A 13292-nucleotide genomic window follows, 5' to 3' on the forward strand; every position below is an offset into this window, starting at 1 on the left:
CAGACAACTCAAAATAAAATCATTTATGGTCCCATGAGCTTTTACCTCAAACAGCAAGTTTCATTAATAATAGCTTAGGAAAAACATTTTTGCTAGATTTATATCTCAAATATAAATTTGTCCTGGTGTAAAAAAGCCAATCATTAGAGATTATTTCCATAAATTCTCAGCAAACCATTACTCAAAGAAGCTTTTTGGAAAGTTTACCCATTAAAACAATAACCAAAAATAGCCAAATTATTTTAGCAGTAACCAAATTATGAAAAGTTGTTTGATGTAACTGATAGAAAAAATTCACCAGTTTGAACCTTGAAACAAACACATTACGAGTCAGGTGACTTCAATTTTGTTAAATGCATTTCCAAAGTACTTTACACAGAAAATCAACATCTCATCATTAACAATTCAAACTAAAACTTTAAAAGAGCATGCTTAGTCAAGTTCAGAGGCTAGCTTCATTACCTTGACCCATCCCCCTTTCCTCTGTCTCCATGTCTGTTGGGGGTATAGGGGTGTTGAGGGGGTGGCTGATCAGGATATGCTGAACCTGGGTGATGCTTCCAGGCAAAGGTTGCCTCAGGGCCCAAGGTCATTGCCACTGGGGCCCATGCTTTATCTGCTATTCCTCCCCCCTCCTTCTTTTCTTCATGTGGGAAAGGGAAAATTTAAAGGTTTAAAGGAAGGGTAAAACTCTCTTCTCCTATGAGAGGGATTAATAAGATACACTCTTGACTCAAGGGTGAGTGAGAGAAGAGAATAAATAGAGTTGTAAGGAGTTGTTTCAAAATTCCTTATGATCAAACATGAAACCTCCAGAATCTGCTAAGATGTTTTTAGGTGTTCTAACTTTTCCCTGTACCCTCCATGAAGGAAGTTCTAGGGGTGTAGAGGGAAGGGAGTAAGTAAGCCTTAGGGAACCAAAAAAAAACCTGAAGTTTTCCCAATTCCCCTGGTGTCTAGAGAATTGACAGAATTGGGCATACACTTCTTTCCTTCTCTTCTGTGTTGCAGAAGGTGTACTTGGGTCCATGGCCTGAATCTGAACCAATGGACAGAGAGCCTGAGAGCATCAGGCCGAGTTTGAGACAGCCTCCTAACTGTCTGCCCCAAAAGCACCTCTAAGCCACCTTAGGTGGTTGGAGAGTGACCCCAACTGCAGGGCAAGAAAGTGGGAGAGGCTTGAATATCTTCCAGTCTTGGCTGGAGAAGAGCTTAGGGTTAGGAAGCTTCCCCACATGGGCCACCAAAATGTTGAGCTTTAGAGGGTTAGGGGTACTGGGACCACAAAATCATGAACATGCATGTCCTGCCCAAACGAATTCGACCCAAGCCTTCTTTCAGACAAAGACAAAGTTTATTAAAGGGTCTGTCATATTGGCCAGACTCTTAAGGAATCTAAGCATTTGTATCGCTAATGCAAGTAGGCCAGATCTTAAGAATCTGACCCAAGTGTTATTTTTTCTATAAGAAATTATGAGTATAGAGCTGTGAGCTCTTCCACCCAGCGTGCACTTGCCTCCCCCCTGCCTCCAGGTGCGGCACCACCTCCTCTCTCTTAAGGGTTTAAACTTGCCACTTCAAAGTTCGCCATGGATGATGATATTGCTGCTCTCGTTGTTGACAATGGCTCTGGAATGTGCAAAGCTGGCTTTGCAAGAGATGATGCCCCTAGGGCTGTCTTCCCTTCCATTGTTGGGTGCCACAGACATCAGGGTGTGATGGTGGGTATGGGCCAGAAAGACAGCTATGTGGGGGAAGAGGCCCAGAGCAAGAGAGGTATTCTGACCCTGAAGTACCCCATTGAACATGGTATTGTCACCAACTGGGATGACATGGAGAAGATCTGGCATCATACTTTCTACAATGAGCTCCATGTGGCCCCTGAAGAGCACCCTGTGCTGCTTACAGAAGCCACCCTGGACCCCAAAGCCAACAGAGAATATATGACTCAGATTATGTTTGAGACCTTCAACACCCCAGCCATGTACGTTGCCATCCAGGCTGTGCTGTCTCTGTATGCCTCTGGTCGTACCACTGGTATTGTGATGGAGTCTGGTGATGGTGTGACCCACACTGTGCCCATATATGAAGGTTATGCCCTTCCCCATGCCATCCTCCTTCTGGATCTGGCTGGCCGTGATCTGACAGACTACCTCATGAAGATCCTGACCGAGAGAGGGTACAGTTTCACTACCGTGGCTGAGAGGGAAATCGTGCATGACATCAAGGAGAAGCTGTGTTATGTTGCCCTAGACTTTGAGTAGGAGATGACCACTGCTGCATCTAGCTCCTCTCTGGGAAACAGGTATGAGCTTCCCGATGGTCAGGTTATCACCATTGGCAATGAGAGGTTCCGATATCCAGAAGCTCTCTTCTAGCCATCTTTCTTAGGTATGGAATCCTGTGAAATCCATGAAACTACCTTCAACTCAATCATGAAGTGTGATGTTGACATCCATAAGGATTTGTATGCCAATACCGTATTGTCTGGTGGTACCACCATGTACCCAGGCATCGCTGACAGGATGCAGAATGAGATTACAGCCCTGGCTCCCAGCACAATGAAAATCAAGATCATTGCCCAACCTTAGCATAAAAACTCTGTCTGGATTGGAGGCTCCATCCTGGCATCTCTTTCCACCTTCCAGCAGATGTGGATCAGCAAGCAGGAGTATGATGAATCTGGGCCTTCCATTGTCCACCGCAAATGCTTCTAAATGATTGTTTTGTGTTTTGCTTTTTTAAATTTTTTTTTTTTGGTCAAAGGGTGTGACATGATAATTGCCTGAAAAAAAAAAAGAGATGAGATTGGCATGGCTTTATTTTATTTTTATTTATTTATTTATTTATTTGGTTATTTGTTTTTGCGCTTGACTCAGGATTTAAAAACTGGAACGGTGAAGGTGATGAGCAGTCTGTGTTGGAGGCAAACATCCCTAAAGTTCTACAATGTGTTTTCAGGACTCTGATTGTACATTTGTTATTTTTTTTTTTAAATAATCATTCCAAATATTGTGTGATACATTGTTACAGAGTTACAAGCCTCTATGAAGGCTGTCCTCACTAGAGCAAAGGAGCTAGGTAACAAAAATCCAGATTGGGATGGGGGGAGGAAGGGAAGGTACTAGTATTGCTTTACATGTAAATTATGTAATCCTTTAAAAAAAAACTTTTTGTATCTTCCGCCTAAATACTTGTTCCTTTTTTTCAAATTGTCAGCCATAACGGATGGCCCCCTAAATTCCCTCCCTGCCCCCAACATAGATGTGAATGAAGAGTTTACAATCTCCCTGCGAGTTTTATCAGATTGGTGCCAGTACTTGGGGGAGGGGAGGAGCTGTACCTGTACACTGACTTAAGACCAGTTCAAATAAAAGTGCACACGTTAAAGAAAAAAAAGAAAGAAATTATGAGTATAAAGATTATATTGATATGAGACTAATACAAAATGAGACAAAGTGAAGTAGGCAGAACTAAAGAAACAATATAGAAGATAATTACCAAAATGGAAATAAAAAATAATACATAAAAAATAAAATTAATACTATGATATTTGTAACATTTTTTGATTGGTGATAAGAGAGAGGAAAATCAACTGTGAAAATGAAATTAAAACAATGTTGCGGAGTTATATTGACCAAGATTACACTTGAAGAAAACATTTGGGAATATACCCCACTGTGCTTTTTTGCAAAGGTGGAGAGTCAGGCATGAGTGTAGAATACTGCATATAATGTCAGAATTTTTCTACATAGTGGTTAGTTTTGCTGACCTTTTCTTTATCTCTTTTTTTCTTCTTTTTAAAGTGTTGTATCTCAGGGAGACTATGAGAATGACACAGTGGCAAAGGTATGTAATGTGAAAAAAGGTCTGAATAAAATTATTTTAAAAATTTAATTTGAAGATTCGTAGTATTTAATTGGTCTATCAATCAGTTGTGGTTTGTTCATTAAAATAATTTATTTAAATATTTTTAAATTTGCTAAATTAAGAAAAATAAGGCTAATTTCCATCTGCATATGTTAATTTTCAAATCTTTATATTGCAATTTGAACTTCTTCCTACCCCTCTCTCTTTTCATATTCCTGACTCTATTATGGATCTCTATTTACTTAAAATACTACCATTGTAGGAAGTGAGTTATATCAATATTAATATTCTTGCTATAGATGAAACCAAAAGATAATGGGAAATTGCAGGCAAATGAAAAGATGACCCACAAGTTACCTGGAAAGGAAGTAAAGAAGTTGATGAAGCTGTATGTATACTATGGAGTAAAAATAAATAAAATTTTTGGGGAAATTTGTTACTCCAACTTATAGAGCTCAAGATTAGGATATGAAGGTAACCATTGTTTATAAACCAGCATCTGTTACATTGATCTGTAGGAATATAGGATTAAGATTAAGAAATTCAAGAGTCCAAGGAGTTTTAGATTGCTTCAAATCTTATAGGCACCTAAAATTAACAATAACTGGAAAAAAATTAAGCATTATCTTTGCCCCCTTCTGCAGAAGGTCTTTCCCTCTCAGATTTTATTCTACCTACACTGTACAAAATTATCTACTGACATGTTTTTCTATCTACTAGAATGTGAATCTTTGTGGGCAGGGCCTATTTTGCCTTGCTTTGTATCACCAGTGTTTTACTTATATAAATATAAATACAGATTATATAGACATAGATAATAGACACATACTGATAGCTATCAATTTATTTATCTATACATGCATCTATATCTAAAACTATGCATATCTAAAAATACAGACAACTATGTCTAAACATATACAGATTATCTGTATCTGTTTATCTAATCTAATGATCTATCTATAGTCAATAGTCCAGCATCAATAATAATTTATTATTATTGACAGAAACTGTGTTAAGTACTGGGTAAATTAATACAAATAAAAGCAAAGGTAATCCATACCTTCAAGGAACTTAAAATCTAATTTGGAAAGGCAACACATAAAGAGAAGCTGAATACTGGCAGTGGGTGGGGAGTGAAGTATCTGGCATGGGGGTATAATGGAGAATTCTAGATAAGTCCAAAAATAGTACAACTGATAGAAAATAGAGAGAAAAATGTTCTGAACCCCCTTTTAAAAAAAATAAATTGTGGAATCTATTGGACTTCCATTTAGCAATAGGGTATAAACATAGGAGGCAGAAGGTACTGATGAGATGGGAGTACTAGGCAAGATGGATTCTTGCAACATAATGATATTTCTAATGATGATTTTCCTGGGTAAGTGTAGAGGGCCAGCTTTGGGGAGTTGGAGGGCTTAGGCCAGCCCGAGTCATACCTGTAGATTATACTAATCCTGACAGCTGTGAAACTCAGGATGTCGGCTTACCACCCCCTTGTTCCGTTTCTTGAGAACAGGATGCAGGAAGGCAGGAAACAGATGGGGTACAGGACAGGACGCAGGAAAGAATGTAACAGACAAGGTACAAGGAAGTAAGGAAATCACTTAATTAGATTTGTACTTTTCATGAATAATAATGTTACTATTGCTTGATCCAGTACTGTATAAGCCTGAGCCCTCAATCAATAAACAGAGTTTGTTCTTCACTGCTCTCACCTGGCCCGTGATTCTTTCTCTCTTCACACTCTGCCGGCATCAGACCACAGCCGGGGACGCAGGCACTCCCGGCAGGTAAGGAAGGCATGATGGAGAATTCCAGAGACATCTAAAAGCAATATAGCTGGTGGGAAATGTGGAGAAAAACTGTTGAGCCACATCTTTAAACAGAGTCCCTGGAGTCCATGACACTGCTGTCAAGTCACAGGGTTAAGTCAGAAAGGCAAAAGGTACTGATGATATGTGAGTGCCAGAGTATTCAATCTTATAGCATAATGGTATACCCATACATTCCTACATATATATGAGTGTATGTTTGTAAAGATATATGTATATATGGTTCAGTATATTTACATGTACACATGTAAATATTCCTATACTATAATATGTAAAATGTAATACATGTAAACACATTTGCAAAATAAGACAGGTAACAATGGAATAATATGATCATCCAGAAACCATTCATATATAAGACTGGAGGGGAAAAGATTAATTAACAACAAAAAGAGGGAAAAACAGAAAGAGATGTACCACTCACTTCATTTAAGGTGTAAAACCTCAATTCTTTTTGTACAGTATGAGGAAATACGACTTAGAACATAAAGATAGCAAAAGCAGCTGGGGGGAAAACACAGCAGTTCACAAAGGGTAATTTTGAAAATATTGAGAGATTGATTTTCTAGATATCTGAAAGTGTAGAAGGTACCAAAGATCAAAAGAAAAATATACATCACTGATTTACTAACGGAACTATTGCTCTAAAATGTTTGAGTAATTAGTGTTTTTTTATCTATTTTCTTACCTAAAATGTTTGTGAAAATAATATATGCATGCATCAAAATTCTCCTTGAATGGTAAATAAGAAGGGAAAAATCATTTTTGGATATTTTGTTTTTATTTTTGTTTTCTCTTTCAATGATATCATGTTAAAATTGTCATTCACACTACAGCCTAAAGGACATATAAGAGACTGCTGTGTTTATAATTTGTTAACTATAAGAAATGAATCTTACCAAACAATCAAGTCAGCAAGGATGTGTAAGTGTTTGCTATATGTGCCAGACATTATCTTAAGTCCTGAAAATATAAATACAAGCAGAAAGAAAGACAATATCTGCCTTTAAGGAGCTTACATTTCAATGAAGGAAGAAAACATGTAAAGAGGAGCTGAAAAGCAGAATAGGGAGAGGAAGGAAAGAAGTCATCCTTACTAAGCATGTGGTAAAAAAATGTCCAGAAGGTTAAGAATATGATCTGGAGAGGAACGAAGGTATTACTAGCCTGACTGTTTTCCTTAAAATAAAGGTTCTGGGGAGAACCAACAAATCAGGGGAAGAGGGAGTAAGGTCAAAGGGCATATTAATTGTGAGAAATCCAGAAGGAAGTCAACTTCTGGGGTGAAGAAGTTTCATAGAATGGTAGAGAAGTCTGGAAAGTCGAGTGACAAAAACAAAAATCCTGTTTCCAAGCCTCTTTTCCAATAAAATATCCTCTTTGACTGTGTTAAGACCACAGGAAATTCCTTGGTATGAGGCATATTTTTTTCAATGATCCTCTGTTTATCAACATAAAGCCAGGAACAAAATTTAGGAATATATCCTTATCAAAAGTATGTGTGACATCCTACACAGAGTCCAAATAGAAGATATCTTCCCTTTAGGTAACGAGGTCCTTCAATGGCGATTGTGTGACAGTGATATTAAACTGAAAGCATCAACCCACAGATTCCAGCTTAGATTCTTTTTTCTTTTTTGCCTTTTTGGTGAGGAAATTGGTGTTAAGTGACTTGCCCAAGGTCATACAGCTAGTTAAGTGTTAAGTGTCTGAGGCTGGATTTGAACTCAGGTCCTCCTGACTCCCAGGCCAGACCTCTGTTCACTGCATCACCTAGCTGCCCCAGCTTAGATTCTTTAATGACAGTCAGTGTCATTCAAGAATTCCCAGCAATCTCACTAGGAAAAACTAAGTGGGTTAAAAAAAGATCAATATTATCTTTATTATGACACATAATTTGTACACTAGTTTATTAGTACAAAAGTTCAGATAGGTATTGTAGTTAGTGAAAAGGGCATAGAATTTCACATAAGGAATGAGAAGGCTAGATTGTATTGGGAAATTATACTGGACTTTTAACAATCCCAAACTACTTCTTGACCCTTCTTCTTATTAAAAATAGTCTTCCAGTGAGGTGATCCAAATGAAAGTCAATGAACATTATTATATGTGAAGGGCAGAAAAAGGTCAGTAGAAAGTTGCATGATAGTACTAAATCAAAGGTTCTTTTTGTTATTTGTGTCATGAAAAAATTCATAAGTATGGAGAAGGCTATGGACTCTTCCTAGAGGATTTTTTTTAAATAATTGAAAGAAACGTAAAATTTCAATTAGAGGTTAATGAAAAAAAAAGTTCTATTTTTATTTTTCCATTTCAAGCATATAGACAGACAGATCTATTCATGAACCCTGCTGGGGTCAATGGATCCAAAGTGAAGAACTCCTACCTAAGTATTCTAGAATATATGTAAGAAAGAAAAAAATCAACAAACAAGTATTTATAAAGTATCTTTTATGTTCCAGGTACTATGCTGAGCATTGAACATATAAGTATAAAAATGAAACTGCTTCAATCTCAGGAAGGTTTCAGTCTATCAGAGAAGTTGGGGACTTCCGCTTCCGGAGCCACGATGGCGGAGTAAAAAGGTAGTCACTCTCACTCTCCCCTATCAACCTCTGAAAACCCAGAAAATATCACACCAGAAAAAAAAAACCCTGCAACACCTGAACTGGAAGAAAGATGGGGAGCAGCAGTGCATCAGCCCAGCAAACGGGTCTCCCAGTGCCTCAGCAAAAATAAGGGAGGCAGAGCTACAAGGGGCCCCAGGTGGATAAGTACTCTGTGGCATTCATCTGAGAGGACGTGAAGAAAACAACCTAAAGGCTTCCTAAAGCCCGGCCTTGCTGATTCCAACCCAACACCAGGTGAGCTGTAGAGCCCTGCAGCCTCCAATTGTGAAGAAATCCTGAAGCCCAGGTGGTAGAGCAGGCAAACACCAACACCTGGACCTCCAGTGCCTCAGTGAGGGAGGGGAAACCGTGGAAACCAGCTCAGAAAACCACCAGGTGCCTTGGCACTCACCACAAAGGAATCTCCCAGTGCATTAGCAGAAACAGGGAGACAACACTGCAGGGGCCCCAGGCAGATAAACACCCTGCAGCACCATCTAAAAGGAGCTGAAGAAAGCTAAAGGAAAGGAAAAGCAGGCAACCTAGAATTGCCTGAAAGTTCCAGCCTTGCTGATTCCAGCCCAACAAGGTAAGCTGCCAGAAACCTACAGCCTCCAATTGCCAGCATAAGAGGCCCCAGAAAAGCCAGTGACCAAGACCTAGGCTCCCAACACAAGAAGCTTGGGTCAGTACCCTCTGTTCCCCAGCAGGAGAGCTCAATCTCTTTAAAGGCCAGGGAATAAAGAAACACCATGAGTAAAAAGAAACGTACCATAGATTCATATTATGAGAAGAGTGAAGATCAAGACAGAAATTCTGAAGAGGACAACATTGTCAACAAACCCACATCTGCAACAACAAAAGGGAATATGAACTGGTCTGAAGCCCAAAAAGCCTTCTTAGAAGAGCTCAAGAAGGATTTTAATAGTCAAATGAGAGAGGTAGAAGAGTCCTTCAAAAATACAATTGGCCAATTGGAAAAAAATACACTGAAGAAAACAAGTCCCTAAAAAACACAATTGGCCAATTGAAGAAGGAAGGACAAAAACTAACAGAAGAGTACACTGAAGAAACAAGTCCCTAAAAAACACAATTGGCCAGTTGAAGAAGGAAGTACAAAAACTAACAGAAGAAAACAATCTGTTAAAAACTAGAATTGGACAAATGGAAACTAATGTCTCTATGAGAGAGCAAGAATCAGTCAAACAGAAACAAAAAAATGAAAAAAGATGAAAATGTAAAATACCTCATCAGTAAAACAACCGACCTGGAAAATCGACTCAGGAGAGACAATTTAAAAATTATTGGACTACCTGAAAATCATGATGAAAAAAAGAGCCTGGACAGTATCTTTCAGGAAATCATAAAGGAAAACTGTCCTAGAACCAGAAGGGAAAATAACCATAGAAAGAATCCACCGATCACCACCTGAAAGAGATCCCAAAAATTGACAACGCCAAGGAACATAATAGCAAAATTCCAAAATTACCAGATGAAAGAGAAGGTGCTGCAAGCAGCCAGAAAGAAAAATTTAAATATCATGGAACCACAGTCAGGATTACACAGGACCTTGCAGCTTCTACATTAAAAGACGCAGGGCATGGAACATGATATTCCGTAAGGCAAAGGAGCTTGGAATGCAGCCAAGGATCAATTACCCAGCAAAAATGAGCATCATTTTTCAAGGGAGGAGGTGGATATTCAACAAATAGGAGACTTCCAAACTTTCCTGATAAAAAGACCAGAGCTCAACAAAAAATTTGATCTTCAAGTACAGGACTCAAGACAGGACTTAAAAAGGTAAATGGGACAGAAGGATACAATATGTTGTTAATAGGGGGGGGTGTTTAAACCCCTACAAGGGAATATGAGACTTGCAACCCTTGAGAACTGTATTGTTATTACACCTTGTTAAAGGAGTATACATAAAGAGGGTGGATATTAGTTGACTTTGATGTAATGATAAAAAAAAATCTAATCAAGTGAGTTAAATGGATCCAAATAAGTGGATCAATCTGATCTTAGAAAATGTACTGAGAAAGGAGGAGGCAGACAAGGGTAAATTACATTACAGGAAAAGACACAAAATCCTATTACAGCAGAGGGAAAGAAGGGGGGGGAGCATTGTTTGAACCTTACTCTCATCAGATTTGGCTCAAGAAGGGCATAATAATCAGTTAGGTATAGAAATCTAACTTGCCTTATAGGCAGTAGGAGGGAAAAGGGGAAAGAAAAGGGAGGGGGGAAAGAAAAGGGAGGGGGAAAGAAGGGAGGGAAGCAGTAAGAGACTAAAGGGGAAGAAAAGGGAAAGGGATAATAAAAGGGGGAAGGGACTGAAGGAGGCGGTGGTCAAAAGCAAAACACTAGTGAAGGGGAAAAAAAAGGAGAAAGAAAAGCATAAATGGGGGAAAAGGATGGAGAAAAAGACACAGATAGTAATCATAACTGTGAATGTGAATGGGATGAACTCTCCCATAAAAGGAAACGGATTGCAGAATGGATTAAAAACCATAATCCTACAATATGTTGTTTACAGGAAACACATTTGAAAAAGAGTGACACATACAGGGTAAAGGTAAAAGGCTGGAGCAGAATATATTATGCGTCAGCTGAAGTAAAAAAAGCAGGGGTAGCAATCCTGATCTCAGACAAAGCAAAAGCAAAAATAGATCTAATCAAAAGAGATAAGGAAGGAAACTACATCCTGCTAAAAGGCACCATAGACAATGAAGTAATATCATTACTAAAATATATGCACCAAATGGTATAGCATCCAAATTCTTACAGGAGAAGTTCAGGGAGTTACAGGAAGAAATAGACAGCAAAACTATACTAGTGGGGGACCTGAACCTCCCCCTCTCAGCACTAGATAAGTCTAACCACAAAATAAACAAGAAAGAAGTTAAGGAGGTGAATAGAACATTAGAAAAGTTAGGTATGATAGACCTCTGGAGAAAACTGAATGGGGATAGAAAGGAATATACTTTTTTCTTGTCAGTACATGGCACATACACAAAAATTGACCATGTACTAGGGCATAAAAACCTCACAATCCAATGCAGAAAGGCAGAAATATTAAATGCATCCTTTTCAGATCATGATGCAATAAAAATTATATGTAATAAAGGGCCATGGAAAGATAGACTAAAAAATAATTGGAAACTAAATAATCTAATCCTAAAAAATGATTGGGTCAAACAACAAATCATAGAAACAATCAATAATTTCATTCAAGAGAATGACAATAATGAGACAACATACCAAAACCTATGGGATGCAGCAAAGCAGTTCTTAGGGGAAGTTTTATATCCCTAAATGCTTACATAAATAAAATAGAAAAAGAGGAGATTAATGAATTGGGCATACAACTAAAAAAATAGAAAAAGAACAAATTAAAAATCCTCAACTAAACACCAAATTAGAAATATTGAAAACCAAAGGAAAAATTAATAAAATTGAAATTAAGAAAACTATTGAACTAATAAATAAAACTAAGAGCTGGTTTTATGAAAAAAAAATAAAATAGATAACCTTTGGTTAATTTAATAAACAAAAAAGAAGAAAACCAAATTACTAGTATCAAGAATGAAAAGGGTGAAGCTACCACCAAGGAAGAGGAAATTAAAACAATAATTAGGAATTATTTTGCCCAACTATATGCCAACAAATTTGACAATCTTAGTGAAATGGATACATATTTACAAAAATATAAATTGCCCAGATTAACCGAAGAGGAAGTAAAATACTTAAATAACCCCATCTCAGAAAAAGAAATTGAACAAGCCATTGATGAACTCCCTAGGAAAAAATCTCCAGGGCCAGATGGATTTACATGCGAATTCTATCAAACATTTAAAGAACAATTAATTCCAATACTATATAGACTATTTGGGAAAATAGGTGAAGAAGGAGTCTTACCAAATTCTTTTTATGATACAAATATGGTGTTGATACCTAAACCAGGAAGAGTCAAAATAGAGAAAGAAAATTATAGACCAATTTCTCTAATGAATATAGATGCAAAAATTTTAAACAAAATACTAGCAAGTAGATTGCAGCAACTTATCACAAGAATAATACACTATGACCAGGTAGGATTTATACCAGGAATGCAGGGTTGGTTCAATATTAGGAAAACTATCAGCATCATTGAGCATATCAACAACAAAACCAACAGAAACCACATGATCATCTCAATAGATGCAGAAAAAGCTTTTGATAAAATACAACACCCATTCCTATTAAAAACACTAGAAAGCATAGGTATAAATGGAGTCTTCCTTAAAATAATAAATAGCATATCTAAAACCTTCAGCAAGCATTATATGTAATGGGGACAGGCTAGAAGCATTTCCAATAAGATCGGGGTGAAACAAGGATGTCCATTATCACCACTGTTATTCAATATTGTACTGGAAATTAGCTTTAGCAATAAGAGAAGAAAAAGAAATTGAAGGCATTAGAATAAGCAAAGAAGAAACAAAGCTATCACTCTTTGCAGATGGCATGATGATATATTTAGAGAATCCTAGAGAATCAAGTAAAAAACTACTTGAAATAATAAACAACTTTAGCAAAGTTGCAGGCTATAAAATAAACCCACATAAATCATCAGCATTTCTATATATTACCAACAAAGCCCAACAGCAAGAGATAGAAAGAGAAATCCCATTTAAACTTACTGTAGACATTATAAAATATTTAGGAGTCTACCTCCTGAAACAAACCCAGGAACTCTATGAACACAATTACAAAACACTTTTCACACAAATAAAATCAGATCTAAATAATTGGAAAAATCAGTTGCTCATGGGTAGGCCGAGCTAATATAATAAAAATGACAATCCTCCTTAAGCTGATTTACTTGTTCAGTGCCATACCAATCAAACTACCAAAAATTATTTTATAGAGTTAGAAAAAATAATAACAAGATTCATTTGGAAAAACAAAGGTCCAGAATATCAAAGGAACTAATGAAAAG

General features: G+C 37.3%; 1 pseudogene; it reads left to right on the plus strand.

Annotated features, from left to right (window-relative positions):
• The first annotated feature begins 1488 nt into the window (after nt 1–1488).
• LOC110198211 (actin, cytoplasmic 1 pseudogene) lies at nt 1489–2752 on the plus strand (annotated as a pseudogene).
• Nucleotides 2753–13292: the final 10540 nt, after the last annotated feature.

This window comes from Phascolarctos cinereus, unplaced genomic scaffold (genome assembly GCF_003287225.1).
Source record: "Phascolarctos cinereus isolate Bilbo 61053 unplaced genomic scaffold, phaCin_HiC Scaffold_7;HRSCAF=346, whole genome shotgun sequence".
NCBI classification, from domain to species: domain Eukaryota; kingdom Metazoa; phylum Chordata; class Mammalia; order Diprotodontia; family Phascolarctidae; genus Phascolarctos; species Phascolarctos cinereus.